The sequence below is a fragment of the Mastigoproctus giganteus genome, chromosome 14 (genome assembly GCF_048544385.1).
Source record: "Mastigoproctus giganteus isolate SK-2022 chromosome 14, ASM4854438v1, whole genome shotgun sequence".
NCBI lineage: Eukaryota > Metazoa > Arthropoda > Arachnida > Uropygi > Thelyphonidae > Mastigoproctus > Mastigoproctus giganteus.
In genome coordinates this window covers 30,275,956-30,299,587 of record NC_143588.1, presented here as the reverse complement: position 1 = coordinate 30,299,587, position 23,632 = coordinate 30,275,956, and the positions used below count along the sequence as shown (strand labels likewise).

Below are 23,632 nucleotides of genomic sequence, written 5' to 3'. Positions count from 1 at the left end.
TGCCACATCGTGCCTAAACATCGCTGCTGACCAAGTCATCCGTTCATGTTGACAGTTTATCCTCAGTCAGATGGTTACTTCCAGCAGGATAATGCGCCGGTGCACAAAGCCCGAATCACTATGGAATGGTTCCAGGAACATGACAATGACTTTTCTTTGCTGCAGTGGTCCGCTCAGTCCGCGGATCTCAATCTTATTGAACATCTTTAGGATGAGCTAGAAGACTGTTCACTGCAGGCCTACACCTACATTGAATCTCAAGGAACTGCGTGACACACTCATGTTTACATGGTACCCCATTCCTGCACAACGTTTTCAGCATCTTGTTCAATCCATGCCTAGACGAATTCAGGCTGTTTTGAAGGCTAAAGGAGGCTCAACACGCTACTAGATAGGCGTACCTAATAAAGTGGCCGCACAGTGTATGTGTGCTTGTTTTTGCTCTTAGTAACCCTAACAGAACCCATATATTTTCTTGTCCCATAAGGACCTGCAGCAGTCTTGTACGTCCTAACTTCTTCCTTTTCCAGTTGTTGCTACATTTCCTAGCAGAAGCAGTACATGACTAATTTAATCTCTGACTACAGCTATCTGACTTTTATTCTGTGTATTCCCACAATCTACCAGTTTTCTGGCCCACCTAACTCTGTCTTGATAAAATTAACAAATATTCTTGCCTTATATATTTAAATATATGAGTTACTTGGAAAAGCAGTCTCGGCGGTTGGCAAACTTGAAGGGAAACTTGACCCGAAGTCTTGCGCAATCATCGCCGTATACAACTGAAACAAAGCTCTTATTAGGTACTCTTTTCTATTATAGCTGGATAAAATTGCAGATCAGAAACTTTCAAATTTAATTCAATCTCGCGCGTAATTTCTCCACATTACCACCTGTTAAGTATTTGTTTTATGTCTGTAGCATTGCAGCTCGTATCGTCCAGTACTAGTTTATTTACGTTAGCCAATCGATCACAGGTTAAACAGAAGTTTTTCTTTTATTTTTTAACTATATTTTAATTTTATTTTAAAAATGCGAATGAACTTTTTTTTTTCTTGGTTACCCAATGATTTTAAGTTTAATATGGTTTATGGCTTTCATAATCCATATTAGACTAGATGTTCCTAGAATTTTGTTCCTTGTGACATATTTGGAGTTAATAAAGGATGCTACATTTGCACACCTAATAAGTGACAGTGCTTGTCTAAAGCACGATTACAATTGAACTTAACGGTGTTTTTTCTGATCTCACGGCACACGAAAGTGGTGGGGCACACAGATTGTGAGCTCCATTATTATTATTATTATTATTATTAGCCATATGGTGCAAGGAAGCCGAGGCTTATGCTGCACCAGCCAAAAAAAAAAAAAAATTTCTGAGTTACCCTGTTTGAGAGAGAGAGAGAGAGAGAGAGAGAGAGAGAGAGAGAGAGAGAGAGAGAGAGAGAGAGAGAGAGTCAAAAGTAGAAGGGAATCACCAAGAAAGAGAAGAATGATAATATCCAGCTGAGGACTCCGGGTGTGCCAAGTCCATTCTCACCAAATGTGACCCCCTGGGGTGGAGTTTGGATGATATTTCCTCACTATGAGTAGTGGTGGTTGGAACCGGAGGTAAGGTCTCATGGACCTAACCACCGTAGTCATTTCCAAATGGTTTGTCATAAAGCAGTTTAATGTGCCACGATATTGGCAAAAAGTGTCATATTAGGACCACCCGAGAACGAAGTTATCTGCCCTTATCAGCTCAGAACTTTGGGTGTGACATGTCCATACTCACGAGATGCGAACCTCAAGGGTTCGCATCTCGTGAGTATGGACATGTCACACCCAAAGTTCTGAGCTGGCTGGATATCATCATACTTCTCTTTCTTGGCGATTCCCTTCTACTTCTGACTCTTGTTTTTTCTCTCTCAGGGTAACTCAGATTTTATTTTATTTATTTTTTGGCTAGTGCAGCAAAAGCCTCAATCTTCCTTGCACCATATGACTAATAATAATAATAATAATAATAATAATATCCAAATTGCATGTGTTTTCTGGTCAATTTGCCCGTTATGCTGGACAAAAATAGAATTTTTCTGGGGAGGGGAACTTAATATACACGCCTGAATACCCACTAACTCAGCCACCGAGTGAACGAAGTCCGTAAAAGTTTTCTCGCCATTTACTGGATTTGAACCTAGGCCTTTTCCACTAGGTGTGGGGAAGACCGACGTTAGGAAAATGTCATTCCACTTCAATCGCAATCAGTCTTTATGTACTCTGCAAAGAAGGGTGGACTGGCTGGGCGATCGGAGACAATAGCGGTGGTAGCGTGCGGATGCTGAAAAAAAAAAGGGGAGGGGGGAATTGTTGGAGCCGCCGGTACTAATTGCAACATGTACGTCTTGGCTGCAATGCAGTTTCTTTTTAACCCTTAGTCGCAAATGTTTTTGAATCGCTGATTGTGAGCTACGAAGTGTTTTGTGGGTGTGTGATTTGGTTTTAGTCCCTTCACCAGCAAATCTGTTTCTAAAAGTGGAACACCAAAATGTTTTTAACGAAACGTTATAAAAACGTAAAACTATACTTTTTAAAAAGTAGAGTATCTTGATTTCTCAACTGTAATAAACGTATATACTGTGTATTATGCGATATTTTATAAACGAGAACCCTTGAACACCTCTTAAGCCAAGAGGATTTAAAAATATGCTCTGAGAATACAGTACATTCTGAATTAATTATAATAACATACAAACAGGTATTCTGCAATAGAGAGCAGCACTCCGAAAGTCAAGTAAAGAAGTATGAAAATGGTGTCGCTATAGTAGTGGCTTGACGTTTGTGAATTTTATGCTATTTGTTTTTATATGAAAATTTTCACAGGCTGTACGAGATATTTATCCCTTTTAGTTATGATAACATACATTATTTTGTTCAAGCTACTCTTGTATATATTACCAATGCAGGTAAGCGTGTTATTTAGTTCATTTCAGTTTGTGTGGAGAGCCCCTGATAACACTAACTAGGTGTTAAGCCTATAACTTTGTTGGGTTTCCATGACCAGAGGCGTAACTATAAATTGCTCCACCCCCACCCACGTTGTGTAATGGATTTATTCATAATCGCCTGCTAATGGGTTAATCCAACCCCCACCTGTGTGATCCCGAGTCACTTCGGGCCCCTTCCGCGGTAGCGGATCTACTGCTGTGATCGTCACGCTACTGGGTCTGTCGCATCCTAACCAATTGCTTTTTTGCTTGCAGTTAGCGTTAAGCATCAAGCGCTTCCTTTAGTACTGAGCAAAGAAGCAATTGCTGTGGTGCGATAGTCCCAGTGGGATCCATTGCATCCCGCAATACTAACGTGAATTTAAATTTAATTCATGTTAGTATTGAATTTAAAGTTAATAACATGAATTTAAAACTAATAGGTCTCCTGTCTTATAACAAAATTTCTCACCCACTGGAGAACCCTTTACAGATGAAACAGTGATAAAAAATTATCTTTAAAAAAAAAAACAAAAAAAAAACAGTCTTCTTCAGGGAAAAGATGCGCAAAGAAGATTCTTTTATTTCAGCTGCCTGATCCAACTATGGCAAGGGCAAAAGTAGGTGTTTCCAGTGGAATAAGTGTTCCACTGTAAGGAATATTTTTATTCCATTTGAAATATTGTTCTAGCATAATATTATTGTGTGATTTCCAGGAGTAAGTGGAGCTGCAAAATATATCCTTGAGGGCAATATTGAGGGTGCATGGACATTTTCACATTTGTATTGTGGGTAATACAAAAGTAAAAAGAAAAGCTAATAAATGGCACCCTATCTTTATGTACAAAAAGTAATTGACATACTTGAACTGAAAACAGTTATAGGTTTGTTGAATTTCTTAAGAACCATGAAATCTGGCAAGGAGAATGGCACTAGACTGCTTGCTTCAGATTTCACAGGAGAAAATTTTTCATTTACGAATGAGATTTCTGTTTATTTTATTTGGGGATCATATTTGATTGTACTTCTACTAGATTGCACTAGACAGACTTTCAGTGAGGAACTTGTACTGACTTGCTTATTATTAGGCAGTTTGCTATTTGTAAATACAGTAATCCTTCAACTGCAGGGGATGCATTCCTGAAAAGTATAATATTTGGCAAGAACTAATCCCACGGAAAATAGGGATCTGGTAAACACTGAAATATATGCCAATAAATAAATATATATATATATAAAACAATAAACTTCATTATTAAGCTAATTAAACATTAAAAAGTTATTGAACATTTAGAGCCATAATAAAATGCAAAAAATATTTAATAAAATGTAAAAAATGCTAATTTTTAATGGACAGTAATATTCAAAGTGTTGCAAAAAGAACTTCAAAATACATCCAGGAAAAATATATGGTATACAGCATTTATTTTAACATGTCTACTAGTGAAGCATGTGAAACTGGATAATCCAAAAAATGAAAAAAAAAAAAACAGAAAACTTGTAGGTGTGTGATGATCAGCAAAATGAAAAACTCATAAATGTGACATAAACATAAATTTATTTATGTATATACTGTTTCATATTTATAAAAGAGAAAAATAAATTGACATAAAATTTAATACATATGTACTTTTTGAGAAAAAAAAAGTTAATGAGGTTATTTTTTTTAATCATTTGCTTATGTCAAATTCCACTATGTAAATTTTGAAACATCAGCTTGTAAGTGAGCAGAGTAACCTTGTGCTATGTGATTGAGTAGACTCATTAAATTTGAAATTTAGCACATTTTCATGTTATTTTTGAGCTGAAGATTTTGCTTAGCAGTAAAAACACACCCTCTTTACTGTTTTAATATGGTGAACACACATGGATACCCGTTTTTTATCCATGTGAATTCACATGTACGGAAAAAAAACTAGAGTACAATATTAAAGTTATTGTACAGCAGTAAAACTGAAGGATTGCTGAATTCTGACTACAGTGAGGTGGTTCGTGAATGCAATAGAATGATGTTTCTGAGAATCAAACAGCCAAAAGAAATACTTGGAATTTCTGATTTTCACTTCTTCAAGCCAGGGTGGCCCTATTAATCTGCTGACAGATAATCAAGGATCAACTGTGTGGTACTGATAAGTGTGCCATTAAGAGGATAGGGTGTAAACAAATTCTCTCACTCTGCACTGCCCACCCACATGAACACCCTCCTAGATAACTTCTGTACAGGGGTGTTTGTTGAATAAACTGATGATAATAATAATAATTTACAGGAAGCTGAAGCTGTGGTTGTTGGGTTTATACTTATCAGCAACTTAAATCATATTGTGCTACTGTGTATGGTGTCTGTACAAGTGTGTTCACAGGCTGATTTGCATGTTGTGTTAGTTATGTTATGAAAAACCCAGAATAACACAGTAATAACCAGTGGTGTGCTGGTAAATTTTTAACATCTCACTAAAAAAAAACAAGACTAAGAATATGTGTGTATATATTTATTGTAAGTTTTACTAATTCACAACAATTTGGAATACAAAAATTTCAAACAATAATAAAATATTCATTTTTTTTATTATAATTTCCATATAGCCAGTTGAGTCTCACAAAACATTTTCATTGACTTTTGCTGAGCTCTTGTATCTGTAGTCAATCTATGGTTGCGATTCAACCATGATTTGATAAATGGAGTTGCATCTCAATCCACTAACTCTTTTCCCAAAAAAATTTATCATCATTAAATCCGATAGTTGGACAGACAACTTGAGTAGTCGAGACCCGCTAATTTTTGTAAAATCGGACAAATGCTAATAATTTACGTTCTGCGATCTAATTATGGATTTAAAATAAACTTTGTGGATTTTTTTTTTTTTGAAAAGGGTAGTATAGGCTATTTTTGGAAAATTTAAAGGAATATTGAATTTTAGGAATATTATATATTTTAATTTAAGGCAGAAGAATACTCTTACCTGGGGTTTTCTTCAGGAAAAGCTGCATCTGGTTGAGGTGTAATTCAGAAGGCATTGGAATTGTAATTATAAGGAAGAGCGAAGGAAAAAGCCAGCTTTTGTCCTAAAGCCTTGCATAAAGGGAGATGATGTGCTGAAGCCTGATGGGAGCTTTTCGTTCATACCATCTTCAAAGGAGAGTGAATACGTGTCGAGGCAGTCTTTTATAACCCAGGCACGTTCCATTGCTGTATTTCAAAAGCGTGGTGGGGGGTTTAGTAGTCGAAAAAGGGTGAAGTAGGGTGGAAGAGAAAAATTTCCCGCTTCACTGTATTACAAAAGTGTAGTTGGGGAATTTGGAAATTGTAGATGGTTTTTTTTGGTGAAAAAAAAAATACTAAAAAAAAGAAAGGGAGTTTCACTTGGAAATCCGTGTGCGTGACTACACGTCACCGTTAGTAAAGGTCCTGGATTTGGGGGGGGGTTATGTTCTGTTGTTAAAGTTGAACTTACAGCATATGTTTTAGGTCCTATTCTTCAGAGATTATTATTGGTCTATATATGTTTATTGATCTGTTTGTTGATCTCATTGCCAGTGTCTCACTGGTTTCTAACTTAAATTTTGTCTTGTTTGTCAATTATTATCATGTTTTCGAAGGAGGTGTAATGTCCAGTGTCTAAGTGGTGAGCTACAAATTGGGAACAATTATTTTTTTCCGTTCGGTCTGTTTTTTTTCTCTGTTATTTGTGGCTACTTTTAAACTGCTTTTATGTTTTTGGATTCTTGTATGTAGCGATGTTCTCGTGCTGCCTATATATATGCAATCGCAATCTGGTGCATAGGGAATTGTACAAACCACATTTGTTTGCTGTTTGAAATCTATTGTTTTTTTGTTGATAGCTGAGCTTTTTAGGTATGTCCATAGTTTCTTGGAGCTGCCAAACCCTAGATTTACTCCGGAATCTGTGATGATTTTTTCAGGTTGTTGGTACGTTTCAATGTATGGGAGCCTCATCCATTGTTTTTTTTTTGGCGCTTCTCGTTTTGGTTTTTCTTTACTCTCTTTTTGGCAGTATTTAAGGCTACATATATGAGCCATTTTGGGTAACCGCGGTTGGAAAATCTATTCTTAAGTGTTTCGATCTCCTGTTCGCATTCATCCACTGTAGATGAATACCTGAAAACATTGATGAACTGGGCTATTAGGATTGATTTTTTGTGTGAGAGAGAGAGGGCCATAGCTGTCAAAATTCCTGTATATCATTGACAAGACACCATGAGCTACACTTGCAGACTGTCTGTGCTGCTCAGAAAACTTCATGTCTACCTGCACAGTTACCCCCAGGTCCTTTTCACTCTCTACCACTGTCAGTGTAGTAGCAAAAATATTTGGTATAACGATAGCATATGCTCCCTTGGTAAAGTACCTAGGAGTTTATGTGGATGAAAGGATGTCCTTTTTGCCTCACGTGCAGAAATTAAGAGATAAAGTGAGGATGATTTATTTAAAAATTAGGAAAGTCACAAGAGTAGAATGGGGAGTGAAAGGCAAGTTCTTAGACCTCCTCTATAAATGTATATTTCTACCGATTGTGACATGCATGTGGGGCTTGGGGTCATAGCGTGACTAATAGCCACGTTAAAAGAAGTCTTATTACAGCACAGAGATTTGCCCTTCTGGCAGTGATGCGGTCCTGCAGAACTGTTTCAAATTATGCTCTGCAAGTTATTGCAGGAAAGGAACCAGTGGATCTGATTATACTTAAAAGGACAATGGAATATGCGATTAAGAATAATAAGAGAATAGGACTTATGGGAATAAAATCTTGTAGAGAAGAGGGAAGAGAGTATGGAAGACACGATTTGAAAGTAGAAAAGAAAAGGTTGCAGCAAGATATAGATTGTATTTGGCAGGAAAGATGGAACGGTTCTGCTAAGGGCGTGTTACCTTTGCCTTTCTGCCTGGGGTGAAAACTATGAAAGAGATTTCATCTCGGTCTGGTCTAGGAATGTTCCAAACTGTTAATAACTGGACATGGGTTAAAGAAAAGACTGGTAGAGCTTGGTGTAGAAGAAAATCCAATGTGTATTTGTGGGATGGTAGAGGATAGAGAGCATATTTTACGACGGTATATAAGATATGATATACCAAGGAATATGTTAATTAGGCAGATTGGCTCCGACTCATACACCTGGAGTGACTTGTTTAAGAATAGAGAATGGAATGAAGCTTTTGCTGAGTTTGCTAGAGAAGTAAACAGGATTAGACAATTGTAAAAGTTTGTATATATGTAAATAGTGTTTATATGGAGTTGAGATTTAGTTGGAATTGGAATTTATTGATCTTATATTTTATAGTTATATAAAAAGGAAATGTTAAAAAAAAAAAGTATAAAAGACAAAAATATATTGATTAATTTTATTGTTTTGGGTTTTATATTGATTTTAGAGTTTATAGTTGTATAAAAGAAAATGTTGTAAAAAGTATAAAATACAAAAAATATATTGATGAATTTTAAATGTTTAGAGTTTTAATTTGGCTGGAACAAGAATCACAATTTATAGAAGTTTGCCTCTGAAGTTTAAAGTTTAATTGAGCTCTAGATAGTCGATATCAACCTCTTCGGGGCAGGGGCGGTAACATATCCTCAATGTTTGATTTATCACACAGAGGATATGATTAAGGATTAAAAGATTAAAATTGATAGGATAGAGGAATAAAGCGCGGATGAGCTTATTGCTCAGGAAGCGCAGGTACAAGTAGGTGTTAGGACAGTGATGATGTCGTCAGTGTAGTACCACAGACTTGATATTTTACTCTGGGGTTACTGCTTCCCATATGTAGTACTTTACATTTGTCAACATTTTACACCTCTCAGCCCATCTGCTGAGTTTTTCTAGATCCTGTTGCAGCAGCGTACTGTCATTAGTGTCCTTAACAACCCTGCCAACCTTCATATCGTCTGCAAACTTGGACATTTAGCCTGATATACCATCATCAATATCATGATGCTAAGAAAGCTCCCGGTCCCGATGGTATTTTTCCACTTGTTCTCAAAACTTGTGCTCCTGAACTTACTCCTATTCTTTGCCGCCTTTTTTCACTTTCTCATTCCAAAGGTGTTTTTCTTTCTGCTTGGAAATTTGCTCATTTCCAGCCAGTTTCTAAAAAGGGTGGCAAATCCCTCCCATCCAATTATCGTACCATTGCAATTACTTCTACTCTTTCTAAAGTAATAGAGAAATCAAATAACCACCAACTCTTAAACTACCTAGAAACCTTCCGTCTGATCAATGATCGCCAGTATGGATTCCGTAAGTATCGATCCACTGGTGATATTCTGGCTTATGTTACCCATTTATGGACTAATTCAATTGAAAAATTTGGTGAAATAAGTAGTTGCTCTTGACATCTCAAAGGCTTTTGATCATGTTTGGCATAAAGGTCTTCTAAACAAGCTTCCATCTTATAGTTTGCGAACTGTTTTTTGTAATTGGTTATCCAGTTTTCTCTCTGATCGCTCACTGAGGGTGATGGTAGATGGCCAGTGGCGGATTACCCATTAAGGCAATAAGGCATGTGCCTAGGGGCCCCAGGCTTTGGGGGGTCCCCCAAGACAAGACATTTTCCTATAGTGTTCTAAAATAGATTGTTTTCAGTAAACATAAAAAAAAACTTGATTAATTTAAGCGAAAATTTAAGCAAAAAATTCAAAAGTACAAAATTTCATTTATTTGCCACTTAACTTTTATTTATTTTTTATTCTTTTTTTATTATTATATTATTATTATGTATTTGGGGCCCCCAAATATAATTTGCCTAGGGGTCCCAACTATCCTTAATCCGCCACTGTGGATGGCTCTGTCTTCTAACTTTCCACTAATGCCGGTATCCCCGAAGGTTCAGTTCTCTCTCCCACTCTTTTCCTCTTGTATATTAATGACATTCTTCCATTGACTGGAAATCCTATCCATAGTTTTGCCGATGATAGCACATTGCATTCTACTTTCCATTTTGAGAAACCTTGCCCTGCTTTGTCGGCTTCAACTTCTCGAAAATCTGCTACCAATTCCTTAAATGCCGATCTCCAGGTAATTCCCCAGTGGGGCAAAGACAACTTAGTTGATTTCATCCGTCTAAACCTCAGTCTTGTCTTATATCTTGCAAAAAGGATTCTTCTGCTCCTATTCTTATCTTTGGTGGCACTCCGATTTCTAGGCAAAATGATATATCTCTTTTGGTGATTACCCTGGCTCCTAATCTCTTTTGCCACAAGCACATTATAAATATTGCTTCCTCACCATCTAAAAAACTTGGTTTTCTCTTTCGCTCTCAGCGTTACTTTTCTTCCAAACGCTCATTCTGTACAAATTGCAAATCTGCCCTACCATGGAATATTGTTCCCACATCTGGGATGGTGCTCCCAAAACCTCTCTCAGGCTTCTTGATTCCATTCAGAAGAGGACAGTTAGGTTAATTAATGATATATCTCTAACAGAGTCTCTCCACTTGCTGTCTCATAGACATACTGTTTCTGCTGCATGCCTCTTCTACAGATATTTCCGTGGGCACTGTTCTTCTGAATTGGCTTCTATGATTCCCGCTCTCTCTTTCAAAACAGTCTGAACACGTTTTGCCACCAGCCAACATCCATTTACTGTCCAACTTCATACTCACAGAACCAACTTTTCATCTTCCTCGTTTATTCATTCAACTGCTGTTTTCTGGAACAAACTTCCTTCCTGAAGATTACAGTCTACAGAAGTTCAAGTCTAATGTCAACAAATATCTTCTTTCGTTTTCTCAACCTCCAACCCAAGCACAGTACTAAGTACTATAGGTTCTAATACCTCTTGTGTTTGGGGTTTACATAAAAAAAAAAAAAATTATAAATACAGAAAACAACAATGAACCCCGAGGGACTCCACCAATAACATTAGTCCACGAAGAGCAATGTCCATTAATTACCATTGTTTTCTCCCACTCAACCATCCCTTTATCCATAGCAGCAATTGCCTCCAATGCCAGACTGCTCCAATTTGTGCAGCAGTCTTCCATGTGCAACACTATAAAAAGCCTTTCTGAGATCCAAATATATGATAACAAAGTTAGTCTTGTCTAGATGATCCTGCAGTGCTTCTTTAACCAGTGCCTCCATTAATTTCCCTGGAACAGAAGTTAAACTAACAGGTCTATAATTACTTGTATCGCCCTTTGATCTTCCTTTGTGAATTGGGGTCTCATTTGTCCATTTCCAGTCCATGGGTACTTCCCCTGAGTCCAAGGAAGCTCTCATAATTAAGGCTATGGGATTTCTTACTTCCTTTGCTGCCTCCTTTAATATAACTGGATAGATTCCATCCACCCCGGGTGCTTTTCTTATGTTTATCTTCAACAATTTCTCCTCTACTTTCCTCTCAGTTATTACAAAATCATTTAGCTCACTGCTAGAGTTTAATTCACCTCCAGCATTCCCCTTCCTGAATAACTCCTCATGTGTGAATGTAGATGCAAAATACTCATTTAGTTTGTTAGCCACCTGAGCAGGATCATCAACAGTTGAACCATTGTTATGTAACGTGTCTTGAGTGGCCTTCACAGCTTTTTGAGTGTGTACATTTGTGTATAGTGATTTTATAATAAAGGAATATAATTTGTCATCACATTCTAATTTTATATTTTTGATTTGCGAAAATAGGTGTTCCATGTTTTTTATGCGATATTTGGAATAATTCATTATGGGTTTTAGTGTGTCAACCATAAATTTTTCTAAGTTTGCTGTTGATGTATTTTTGAAGCTTGCTATGGGTCTCAATAGTTTATTTGGTTTATGCAACTTGGTGACTCCGAATATGTACGGGGAATCGTGTAGTATGGGCTAAGATATCTGTGTACAAATTGCTGGTAATTTTTTTTTCAGAGCGTAATATTTTTAATTCTTTTTCAATTTTTGATCTGATCATGGGGATAGGATTTTTGCCTAGTTTCTGGTATGTGTTTGCATCTTGTAAGGGGTTTGTCAATTTGTTGTAATAATCAGATTTGTTTATTAATACTATTGAGTTGCTTTTATCAGCCTTTTGAATGATTTTGTTTTTATTTGTGGCTAATTTTTTGATGCATTGAAATTCCTGTTTTGAAAGGTTAGGAGTAATATTTCGTTTTTTGTTTATCACATTATTCATTTGTTTTATTAGTTTTTTTCTATTGCTTTGGTGTATAATTCAGTTTGGACTTTTATTACATATGGGGGGAGACAAAGACCAATAAATTGACAGTAGCCACTGGCAGAGGTGAAAGAGATTCTTGCACTGCTTCTAATAGAATGAGCAGAAGCCTGAAAAATAAGATGCATGGTATTTCAGAGACTGCTGGGAGCCATTGCGGTACAAGTAAACACATGGGTTGTGTTAGGGTAGCTAAGAATAGAAACAGGTGCAGGTATACTTGCGTGTACACCAATGCTAGGAGTTTAGTAAATAAATTTGATGAATTTGAGGTATTGCTCAAAACATCAAAGGCAGATATTGTTGGGATATCAGAGACGTGGTGTCACACAGATATAAGGGATGCAGAACTGCAATTTGGGGAGTACAACGTCTACAGAAAGGATAGACAGGATAGGAAGGGGGGAGGGGTTATGCTATTAGTTAAGAAACACATAAAAACCAAGGAAGTGAAGCCAGTCGACATCGCTGGACAGTGCAGTGTTGAGTCAGTTTGGTGTGACATAAGCATTGGGAGATCAAAATTGAGAGTAGGAGTGTGCTATAGGCCTAATGACTCTGATGAGTATAATAAGGAACTGTACAGGGAAATAGAGTGGGCCAGTAAATCAGAGAGTCTTATAATGGGAGATTTTAATTTCCCAGATATTGACTGGAATTTGGGGGCTGGTTACTCACGCACTAGCAGGGCTTTTGTGGATTTATTGGATGATTGTTTTCTACATCAGCATGTTCGGGAGGCAACTAGAGGGAGTAATACTCTTGATTTGATTATCAGCAGTGATTCTTCATGCATTAAGAATCTGCAGATAAATGAACCACTAGGTGGCAGTGATCACAGTGTGCTGAAGTGGGATTTACTGAAAGAGGTAACTACCATTAGGGGTAAAGGGAAGGGTTATTGCTTCCGTAAAGGCGACTACGATGGACTGAGACAGTATTTAAATTCTATACAGTGGGACCAACTGATGATGTTACCAACAGCAAATTCAAAATGGGAAGCATTCAAAGAACGTATCTTGGAAGCTACTAGGCTTTACATACCAACTAAGAAATATTGTTCAAGGTTTAGGCCAAAATGGATGTCAGATGAACTAATGAGGCATATGGCAGAGAAGAAAAATGCATGGGATACTTACAAATTAACACATGACACAGAAGCCTATGATAGATACAAGTTGATATGCAACCAAGTTACAAAGGAGGTTAGGCAGGCGAAGGCAGATTACGAGAAATCTTTGGCAAGGGATGCAAAGAAAAACAGCAAAGAGTTCTTTACTTATGTAAACTCTAGAAGGAAGGGGATGAATCAGATTGGTCCACTTGATATTGATGGGTCAACTGTTGATGATCCTGCTCAGGTAGCTAACAAACTAAATGAATATTTTGCATCGACATTCACACATGAGGAGTTATTCAGCAAGGGGAATGCCAGAGGTGTATTCAACTCTAGCAGTAAGCTACAGAATCTTGAAATAACTGGGAGTAAAGTGGAGGAGAAACTGTTGAAGATAAACACAAGAAAGGCACCCGGGGTGGATGGGATCTATCCAGTTATATTAAAGGAGGCAGCAAAGGAAGTAAGCAAACCCTTAGCCATAATTATGAGAGCTTCCTTGGACTCAGGGGAGGTACCCATAGACTGGAAATGTGCAAATGTGACCCCAATTCACAAAGGAGGATCAAAGGCTGACACAAGTAATTATAGACCTGTGAGCTTAACTTCTGTTCCAGGAAAATTAATGGAGACACTGGTTAAAAAAGCACTGCAGGATCATTTAGACAAGACTTCAGTTATAGCTGAGACACAGCATGGTTTTTTTAAGGGGAAGTCTTGCCTGACCAATTTGATTGGATACTATGATGCAGTCACAAAAGAACTGGATGCAGGGAATAACTTTGATATTATATACTTGGATCTTAGAAAGGCTTTTGATACTGTTGCACATGGAAGACTACTACACAAATTGGAGCAGTGTGACATTGGAGGCAAATTGCTGCTATGGATAAAGGGGTGGTTGAGGGGGAGAAGACAGAGAGTGGTAATCAATGGACACTGCTCATCGTGGACTAATGTTATTAGTGGAGTCCCTCAGGGCTCAGTGTTGGGTCCATTATTGTTTTCTGTATTTATAAATGATATTGATGATGGTATATCAAGCTTAATGTCCAAGTTTGCAGATGATACAAAGGTTGGCAGGGTTGTCAAGGACACTACTGACACTATGCTGCTGCAACAGGATCTGGAAAGGTTGAGCAGATGGGCTGAGAGGTGGCAAATGAAGTTTAACATTGACAAATGTAAAGTACTACACATGGGAAACAGCAACCCCAGAGCAACGTATCAACTCTGTGGTACTACACTGACAGTGGTAGAGAATGAAAGGGACTTGGGGGTGGTTGTGCAGGCAGATATGAAGTTCTCTGAGCAGTGCAGACGGGCTGCAAGAGTAGCTCATGGAGTATTGTCAATGATATACAGGAATTTTTCCAGCAGGGATAAGGAGGTGATTATTCCATTGTATAAGGCAATGGTCAGGCCACACCTAGAGTACTGTATACAGGTCTGGAGGCCTCATTTCAAGAAGGATGTAGAGCTGCTGGAACGAGTACAGAGAAGGGCAACAAGATTAGTGAATGGAACAAAGGGGTGCTCTTACGAAGAAAGGCTTAAGTTTTGCAAATTACAGTGTCTGGAGACTAGGCACCAGCGAGGTGATCTGATAGAGGTGTATAAAGCCTTGAATGGTTTAAACATGCTCAATGCTGATGGGATTCTTCCTCTAGCTCAGAAAAATCACCTGAGAGGGCATAAATTCAAATTGAGGAAAGACAGATGTAGGATAGACGTGCGGAAATTTGCCTTTAGCCAGCGGGTGGTTGGTTGGTGGAACAGACTCCCATCCCTTGTGGTGGAGGTTGATAGCCTAAATAAGTTTAAGGCTCAGCTGGACAGGTATTTTGAACAAACAGAGGGGTGAAGTGGAAGTGGGTTTTTTTTTTTTTTTTTTGGTTGATGCTGCATAAGCTTGCTTTCTTGCATCAAATGCCTCTACTAATGCTAATGCTAATATTCGTTGTATGGAGTCTTTTTTGAGGTCACACTGGAATTGAGACCTTCTATAGAGAAGATTTTGTTCGTGTTTTGTTAAGTTATAGTTGGAGAGGTTGGTTACGAATTCACTGTTTACATAAAGAAGGGTTGCTTTTACGAAGAAAGGCTTAAGTTTTGCAAATTACAGTGTCTGCAGACAAGGCACCGGCGAGGTGATCTGATAGAGGTGTATAAAGCCTTGAATGATTTGAGCATGCTCAATGCCGATGGGATTCTTCCTCTTGCTCAGATCATTTGAGAGGGCATAAATTCAGATTTAGGAATGACAGATGTGCGGAAATTTGCCTTTAGTCAGCGGGTAGTTAGTTTGTGGAACAGACTTCCATCCCTTATTGTGGAAGTTGATAGCCTAAATAAATTTAAGGCTCAGCTGGACAGGTATTTTGAACGAACGGAGGGGTGAAATGGAAGTGGTTTTTTTTTTTTTTTTGGCTGGTGCTGCATGAGCTTGGCTTTCTTGTATCATATGCCTCTACTAATGCTAATAATCTGTTACATGCATACCTACAGATTGCGGTCTCTGTGATTTTAAAAGGGAGTTCCATTTTTTCTCATGTCTTGTGGTAAGCATTTCAGTATGAAATTTGATTCTATCCTGTATGTGTAGGAAGAAGTTATTCCATAGATCCTCTTTAACAAGTGATTTTAATTGATTTTTTACTCTGTGGATGTAGTGTAGAAGGTATTCCTTTGTGTGGGTTCTTTGATTTAGTGCACATTTTACTATGGATATGCCAGCCCTTTTGAATTCTCTTCTGGAATTTCTATAATTTGCTTGTATTTTTATTTGCACGAATTTTGGGATAATCTGTGAACGTATGCATTTTTTAAAAAAAATCTCTGTGTGTTACATGCATACCTACAGATTGCGGTCTCTGTGATTTTAAAAGGGAGTTCCATTTTTCTGTTTTCTGTTGTAAATACCTTATTAAGGTTACTTCATATGGGTTGGAATGTTCACGTAATGGCAGTTGTACGCCTTTCAAATAGAACAGTGGATTATTCACTGAAGCATTTGTCCGACACATTTTAACATTTTAGCAGTTATGAAACATCAAATAGCTAAATTTGGATATATGACATAGAGTAAAAAATATGTGGAGGGTCCTAAAGTCTTGAAACTTTATTAGACAATTGGACAGACAACTTGAGTAGTCGAGACCTGCTAATTTTCGTAAAATTGGACAAATGCTAATAATTTACGTTCTGCAATATCATTATGGATTTAAAATAAACTTTGGATTTTTTTGAAAAGGATAGTATAGGCTATTTTTGGAAATTTTAAAGGAGTATTATATATTTCAATTTAAGGCAGAAGAATACTCTCATCTGGGGTTTTCTTCAGGGACAGCTGCATTCAGGTGAGGTGTAATTCAAATGTTGGAATTACAATTATAAGAAAGGATGAAGGAAAAAGCCAGCTTTTGTCCTAAATCCTTGCATGGGGAGTAATTGTAGGCATCAAGGGAGATGATGTCCTGAAGCCTGATGGGGGCTTTTTGTTAATACCATCTTCAAAGGAGGGTGAATACATGTCGAGGCCATTTTTTATAGCCCGGGCATGTTCCATTGCCGTATTTCAAAAGCGTGGTGGGGGGTTTGAGTAGTCCAAAAAAGGGTGAAGTAGGGTGGAGGGAAAAATTTTCCACCTCACTGTATTACACTTATGTAATACAGTGAGGCAATTTGTGAATTTGGAAATTGTAGATATTTTCTTTGGCAGAAAAAAAAAAAACTAAAATAAAAAAGAGGTAGGAAAGTGAAAGAAAAGGGTTTCACTCGGGATAATCTGGGTGTGTGATTAACCTTCCCCATTAGTAGAGGTCCTGGATTTGGGGGGGGGATTATGTTCTGTTGTTAAAATTGAACTTATAGGATATTTGTTTTAGGTCCCATTCTTCAGAGATTATTATTGGTCTATGTATGTTTATTGATCTCATTTCTAGTGTCTCACTGATTTCTAACTTAAATTTTGTCTTTTTTGTCATTATTAACACATTTTCGAAGGAGGGATAATGTCCTGTGTCTAAGTGGTCCCCCCCCTCCTACATATTCGGAGTCACAGGGTTGCATAAACCAGACAAACCATTGAGACCCATAATAAGCTTCAAAGATACATCAACAGAAAACTTAGCAAAATTTATGGTTGACATACTAAAACCCCTAATGAATTATTCCAAATATCGCATAAAAAACCCGGAACACATATTTTTGTTAATCAAAAATATAGCATTTAGCATTAGCATTAGTAGAGGCATATGATGCAAGAAAGCAAGCTTATGCATCATCAGCCAAAAAAAAAAAAAAACCCACACCCATTTCACTCCTCCGTTCGTTCAAAATCCCTGTTCAGCTGAGCCTTAAATTTATTTAGGCTATCAACTTCCACAACAAGGGATGGAAGTCTGTTCCACCAACCAACTACCCGCTGGCTAAAGGCACATTTCCGCACATCTATCCTACATCTGTCTTTCCTCAATTTGAATTTATAACCTCCCTCTCAGGTGACTATTTTGAGCAAGAGGAAGAATCCCATCGGCATTGAGCATGCTCAAACCATTCAAGGCTTTATACACCTCTATCAGATCACCTCGCCGGTGCCTAGACTCCAGACACTGTAATTTGTAAAACTTAAGCCTTTCTTTGTAAGAGCAACCTTTGTTCCATTCACTAATCTTGTTGCCCTTCTCTGTACTTCTTCCAACAGCTCTGCATCCTTCTTAAAATGAGGCCTCCAGACATGTATACAGTACTCAAGGTGTGGCCTAACCATTGCCCTATACAAGGGAATAATCACCTCCTTATCCCTGCTAGAAAAATTCCTGTATATCATTGATAAGACACCATGAGCTACTCTTGCAGCCCATCTGCACTGCTCAGAGAACTTCATATCTGCCTGCACAATTACTCTCAGGTCCTTTTCATTCTCTACCACTGTCAGTGTAGTACCACAGAGTTGATAGGTTGCTCTGGAGTTGCTGTTTCCCATATGTAGTACTTTACATTTGTCAATGTTAAACTTCATTTGCCACCTCTCAGCCCATCTGCTCATCCTTTCCAGATCCTGTTGCAGCAGCATAGCATCAGTAGTGTCCTTAACAATCCTGCCAACCTTTGTATCGTCTGCAAACTTGGACATTAAGCTTGATATACAATCATCAATATTATTTATAAATACAGAAAACAATAATGGACCCAACACTGAAACCTGAGGGGCTCCACTAATAACATTAGTCAACGATGAGCAGTGTCCATTGATTACCACTCTCTGTCTTCTCCCCCTCAACCACCCCTTTATCCATAGCAGCAATTTGCCTCCAATGCCACACTGCTCCAATTTGGGCAGCAGTCTTCCATGTGCAACAGTATCAAAAGCCTTTCTAAGATCCAAGTATATGATATCAAAGTTATTCCCTGAATCCAGTTCTTTTGTGACTGCATCACAGTATCCAATCAAATTGGTCAGGGAAGACTTCCCCTTAACAAAACCATGCTGTGTCTGAGCTATAACTGAAGTCTTGTCTAGATGATCCTGCAGTGCTTCTTTAATCAATGCCTCCATTAATTTTCCTGGAACAGAAGTTTAACTCAGGTTTATAATTACTTGTGTCAGCCTTTGATTCTCTTTTGTGAATTGGAGTCAGATCTCCAGTCTATGGGTACCTTCCCCGAGTCCAAGGAAGCTCTCATAATTATGGCTAAGGGTTTGCTTACTTCCTTTGCTGACTTCTTTAATATAACTGGATAGTCACATCCACCCCAGGTGACTTTCTTGTGTTTATCTTCGACAATTTCTCCTCCACTTTACTCTCTGTTATTACAAGATTATCTAGCTTACTGCCAGAGTTGAATACACCTCTGGCATTCCCCTTGCTGAATAACTCCTCATGTGTGAATGTCGATGCAAAATATTCATTTAGTTTGTTAGCTACCTGAGCAGGACCATGAACAGTTGACCCATCGATATCAAGTGGACCAATCTGATTCATCCCCTTCCTTCTAGAGTTTACATAAGTAAAGAACTCTTTGCTGTTTTTCTTTGCATCCCTGGCCAAAGATTTCTCGTAATCTGCCTTCGCCTGCCTAACCTCCTTTGTAACTTGGTTACAGATCAACTTGTATCTATCATAGGCTTCTGTGTCACGTGTTAATTTGTATGTATCCCATGAATTTTTCTTCTCTGCCATATGTCTCATTAGTTCATCTGACATCCACTTAGGCCTAAACCTTGAACAATATTTCTTAGTTGGTATGTAAAGCCTAGTAGCTTCCAAGATAAGTTCTTTGAATGCTTCCCATTTTGAATTTGCTGTTGGTAACATCATCAGTTGGTCCCACTGTAAAGAATTTAAATACTGTCTCAGTCCATCGTAGTCGCCTTTACGAAAGCAAAACCCTTCCCTTAATCCCTGATGGTAGTTACCTCTTTGAGTAAATCCCACTTCAGCACACTGTGATCACTGCCACCTAGTGGTTCCTTTATCTGCAGATTCTTAATGCATGAAGAATCACTACTGATAATCAAATCAAGAGTATTACTCCCTCTAGTTGCCTCCCGAACAAGCTGCTGTAGAAAACAATCATCCAATAAATCCACAAAAGCCTTGCTAGTGTGTGAGTGACCAACCCACAAATTCCAGTCAGTATCTGGGAAATTAAAATCCTAACACATGGGAAACAGCAACCCCAGAGCAACGTATCAACTCTGTGGTACTACACTGACAGTGGTAGAGAATGAAAGGGACCTGGGGGTGGTTTTGCAGGCAGATATGAAGTTTTCTGAGCAGTGCAGATGGGCTGCAAGAGTAGCTCATGGTGTATTGTCGATGATATATAGGAATTTTTCTAGCAGGGATAAGGAGGTGATTAATCCCTTGTATAAGGCAATGGTCAGGCCACACCTAGAGTACTGTATACAGGTCTGGAGGCCTCATTTCAAGAAGGATGTAGAGATGCTGGAATGAGTACAGAGAAGGGCAACAAGATTGGTGAATGGAACAAAGGGGTGCTCTTACAAAGAAAGGCTTAAGTTTTGCAAATTACAGTGTCTGGAGACTAGGCACCAGCGAGGTGATATGATAGAGGTGTATAAAGCCTTGAATGGTTTGAGCATGCTCAATGCTGATGGGATTCTTCCTCTTGCTCAGAATAATCACCTGAGAGGGCATAAATTCAAATTGAGGAAAGACAGATGTAGGATAGACATGAGGAAATTTGCCTTTAGCCAGCGGGTGGTTGGTTGGCGGAACAGACTTCCATCCCTTGTTGTGGAAGTTGATAGCCTAAATAAGTTTAAGGCTCAGCTGGACAGGGATTTCGAATGAACAGAGGGGTGAAGTGGAAGTGGTTATTTTTTATTTATTTATTTATTTTATTATTTTTCTTGCTTGCTTTTGCTTGCTTTCTTGCATTAAATGCCTCTACTAATGCTAATATAATATTCCTTTGAAATTTCCAAAAATAGCCTATACTATCCTTTTCAAAAAAATCCACAAAGTTTGTTTTAAATCCATAATGATATCGCAGAATGTAAATTATTAATATTTGTCCGATTTTACGAAAATTAGCAGGTCTCGACTACTCAAGTTGTCTGTCCAACTGTCTAATAAATTTTTGAGACTTTAGGACCCGCACATATTTTTACTATATGTCATTAAATCCGATATGTGATGATATCACAACAGTTCTAGAAATGCAAAATCTTGACAGAAGTTGAGCATGGGAATGTCATTTACCTTAAGAAGCGGCCCAGGTAAAATTAAGTGTGTATTTGTTGGAAATAATTTTCCTGTAAAATTGGTAGCGGAGGTAATCCCTACACAGGCTGCCATATAGGGAAGCACAAAGGATGCCAAAATAAGTACGTTACAGTTTGATTTTCCTTGTCACCATATACAAGCTTATTGCCCAAATGCCACCAGCCATTGTGGATGGAAGTGCGTGCCACTCTACATTTATAGCCATTGTCCGTTTAACAACTGGTTCTTGAAGATTTAATAATCTGCTCATACGAGCTGGCTTTAGCACACCACTGGTTGTTGTTGTTATTTGGTTTTTAGGCTCATTAGTAACTAAGGCCATATTGCTCCGGGGACATGCAGTGGTCATTCCCTGACCTTTACACATCCTCCGTATTTGGTGGTCACGGGCTTGAACCCTGGTCTAATCAAGAAGTGTGTGTGCTGCTCCTGCCCACCTGGCTATGGAGGTGCACACCACTGGTGATGACTATATTCCTTCCACATTAGATCAGCTAACTACAGTCCTGGTTGAAATGGACCATTAGAAACTACTCCATTTTATGAGAGTACTTAAACCCAGACCTGTTGAAATAAGTGGCAACTGGTGAAACCACTATACTGTTATGGAGGAATGAGGCAAGAGCAAAATTGTTACTTTTTTTTTTTTTTTTGCCTGAGGAGATTGGACTGAATCATGTATACAAATAAAAATTTTTTTAAAAAATGTGAATTATCAAATTTTGGTACACAAATATAAAACAATTATCTCAAATCTGCAGTTGGCAACCCGCAAGTGGGGAAGATTATTGTAATATAAATTTTTTTTTTTTTAAGAGAGTTGACAGATGGACAAAACTGTTTGTATTTTGAAAAAATGTATATTGTTCTTTATGAAAACTTAGAAAGTGATCCGTATCTCTACAGCTGAATAGAATATCAGTTGCCAGAAGGGAAAAAAAATGTCATTTGCATTAATATAGCAGTTGGAATTTTGACTGAAAAATGAATAAAGAATGGACAGAAAAAATAGCACTGACAGAGCACTTCCCAGGGGAGATGTCAGGATGTGTCCAGTCATTTAACAGAAATTTAAAAATGTGTCTAATCATGCAAGTAAAAGATCCACTGAGTGGCAGCAATCACATTGTACTAATGTGGAATTTAGTTGTGGAATTCAGTCACACATGGATTTGTTAGGGTGTGATCTTGTCTGGAAAATTTGATTAGATACTATGATGGAGTAACAGACGAACTAGATGCAAAAAATAATTTTGATGTCATATACTTAATATTCTTGGCTTTCAAGAAAGCTTTTGATACCTGCAGTATAATTGCACTCATGTTTAGATGGTCTTCCATTATTTCATTATCAGTGACTCCATTATTTTCCCAGGGACAGAAGTCAAGCTAACAAGTCTGTAATTATTCTTGTCACCCTTTGATTCCCTTTTGTGAATTGGAGATACATTTGCACAGTTCCATTTCATGGATACCTCCCCTGAGTCCAAAAATCGTCTTCTAATTATAGCTAAGGGTTTAGTTACCAGTTTTGCTGCTTCCCTCAGTATAATTTGGAAAAAGCATCTCTCCCCCCCCCAAGTCCATTTTTTATGTTTAACTTCAGTAATTTCTCTTCCACTTTCCTCTCAGTTATCACAAAGCCATTTATCTCACTAGAATTCAATATCTTCTGGCATCCCTATCTATAAAAAATGCCTCCTGTGTGAGTGTGAATGGATTATCAGCATTGAAACCATTCACATCTAATGGACTAATGTGATTCATCCTCTTCTGTTTACTAGTTACTTATGTAAATAGTAGATGGAAGAGGATTGGAGAAATCAGTTTCTCCAGGGCTGAATTGACAAGCCTCTCATCACATACTCCCTCCTATTGTGTCTGGGCAGTATTGCAGACACTTTCAAATTTAATCCTAAATCATGACTTTTCTCAACATTTCCCCAAGTCCATTTTTTATGTTTAACTTCAGTAATTTCTCTTCCACTTTCCTCTCAGTTATCACAAAGCCATTTATCTCACTAGAATTCAATATCTTCTGGCATCCCTATCTATAAAAAATGCCTCCTGTGTGAGTGTGGATGGATTATCAGCATTGAAACCATTCACATCTAATGGACTAATGTGATTCATCCTCTTCTGTTTACTAGTTACTTATGTAAATAGTAGATAAGCATTAGCATTAGTAGAGGCATTTGATGCAAGAAAGCAAGCTTATGCAGCATCAGCCAAAAAAAAAAAAAAAAAAAACCCACTTCCACTTCACCCCTCTGTTCGTTCAAAATACCTGTCCAGCTGAGCCTTAAACTTATTTAGGCTATCAACCTCCACCACAAGGGATGGAAGTCTGTTCCACCAACCAACCACCCGCTGGCTAAAGGCAAATTTCCGCACGTCTATCCTGCATCTGTCTTTCCTCAATTAGAATTTATGCCCTCTCAGGTGATTTTTCTGAGCTAGAGGAAGAATTCCCATCAGCATTGAGCATGCTTAAACCATTCAAGGCTTTATACACCTCTATCAGATCACCTCGCTGGTGCCTAGTCTCCAGACACTGTAATTTGCAAAACTTAAGCCTTTCTTCGTAAGAGCACCCCTTTGTTCCATTCACTAATCTTGTT

At 38.0% G+C, this 23,632-nt stretch overlaps 1 protein-coding gene across 1 annotated transcript in view; it reads left to right on the top strand.

Annotated features, from left to right (window-relative positions):
- Positions 1-2,847: 2,847 nt before the first annotated feature.
- Positions 2,848-23,632, top strand: part of LOC150075040 (uncharacterized) — a 302,603-nt gene continuing 281,818 nt past the window's right edge. Inside the window, exon 1 of the mRNA XM_090389065.1 lies at positions 2,848-2,948. The gene's annotated coding sequence lies outside the window, so the exon portion shown is untranslated. The remainder of the gene's footprint in view (positions 2,949-23,632) is intronic.